The sequence below is a fragment of the Rattus rattus genome, chromosome 8 (genome assembly GCF_011064425.1).
Source record: "Rattus rattus isolate New Zealand chromosome 8, Rrattus_CSIRO_v1, whole genome shotgun sequence".
Taxonomy (NCBI): Eukaryota; Metazoa; Chordata; class Mammalia; order Rodentia; family Muridae; genus Rattus; species Rattus rattus.
The window spans coordinates 27,266,890-27,268,706 of NC_046161.1; the positions used below are offsets into that span (position 1 = coordinate 27,266,890).

At 45.2% G+C, this 1,817-nt stretch overlaps 1 pseudogene; it reads right to left on the bottom strand.

The window, feature by feature from the left end:
* Positions 1-265: 265 nt before the first annotated feature.
* LOC116907311 lies at positions 266-1,233 on the bottom strand (annotated as a pseudogene).
* Positions 1,234-1,817: the final 584 nt, after the last annotated feature.

Sequence of the window (1,817 nt, forward strand, 5' to 3'; positions counted from 1 at the left end):
TCTCTTAACAGTCCATACATCTTTCAACAGCCAACTCAATTTAAAGCTGCAAGGTTCACAAAATAAACAAGAAAGACAGGATAAAACAATGCAGGTAGGGCATCCTAGCAGTTACTAGCAATCCGTCTTTATCCAATGTAGGACAAATTTTAATATAGCTAATGTGGGATGTACAAAGCTATCATGGAGCAGGCTGGGTCTTCTGCTGAGCTCACCAATACCAAGAAAAACAAGGGGGTAGGGGTGGTTTTATTTTCAAAATGCTTCAGAAGCTATAATATGATAGAGGGGCATGGCTGACCAGGTAGGAGACAGATTATCGGTTGTGGGTTCTCCTGATGGCTTCTGCAAGGATCATAGTGATGCCAGTCACCTGCAGTTTGGAGCAACGTTCCATCTTGTCCTCCTGAGGTATGGTATTGCTAACTACTACTGCTACAAAGCACTCATTGTTGATGAGAGAAATAGCTGGGCCAGAAAAGATTCTGAGCGTCAAGATAGTATAAACTCTGGTAGCTCCAGCTGGCAGAAGTTTGTCAGCAGGTTGTACCACAAGTGTCAGCCAGGTCATCCACAAGCATAGCTACACGATCCTTCACATCTCCTACCAGCACCATGCGGTCCACCTCATTGGCCTTCTTCCGTTCCTTGTGAATCAAAGCAAAATCCACATTCAGTCGGTCTGCCATGGAGGTCACTCTCTTGGCTCCACCAGCGTCAGGTGAGACAATAGTGCAGTTTCTCCACTCAGATATGTTCTCCTGTGTCCACTTTAGGACAGCTGGCTCTGCATATAAATTGTCCACTGCTCTATCAAAGAAACCCTAAATTTGAGATGCATGTAGATCCATGGTGATGATACGATCCACACCTGCTACAGATAGCAAGCATATTTGTAACAAGTTCAGCTGAGATGGGAGCCCAACTCTTAGCTTTCTTATCTTGGCGAGCATAAGGGAAGGGTGGGATAACTGCAGTAGTCCGGCTGGCTGAAGCAATCTTGTAAGCATTTATCATGATCAAAAGCCCCATTAGATTGTCATTTTTCTCACCACACCCACTCTGAACAATGTAGACGTCCTCTCCACGAACGCTTTCCTCAATTTCCACACAGGTCTCCTGGTTGCTGAATTTCTTAGTCACCACCTTGCCTAGCTCCAGGCCCAGGCGGTCAGCAATTTTCTGGTTTAAGTCCTGGTGGGAGTTCCCACTGAAGATTTTGATATTCGGCATCTTGAGCAACTACCCAAACATGCTCAGTGGTCACCGCCACTGCTGCTGCCGCTGCCACTGGAATGTAAGTCAGCAGTGAGCCTGAACACCAACAGTACCGCGTTGTTGTTCCGCCATCTTACATTCCCTCCCAGGGCACCCATCATTTATTTTTCTAATATTGTGTATGTACAATTCTTTATATTCAAGACATTAATTCTGTAATTCCCCCAAATTAACCTGTAAGCCTCACCAAAGAACCAGACAACTTTCTGGAATGCTGGGAGTTGTAGTTCTTAAAAAAGTAACAAAGCCTCATGGGAAAGTACGGTGGCCTATGAGTTTTGGCCATGAAAGCCTCCACAACACGTGTCTCAGGGCCACTCTGCTGGAATTTCCAGGGGGTGGTCTTGACCAAAATCCATCTCTTGGTGTGTGTGTGTGTGTGTGTGTGTGTGTGTGTGTTTTAGATTTGGGCTTGCTTCAAATTTGGCCTGAATTAGTGAAATGGATTTTTCTCCCTCGAATCTCAGTATTAACAATTCCTTGTCAGATGTCTACTCTGTTTTCTCCCATTCCGTGACTGCACATAAGCTGATGAATGG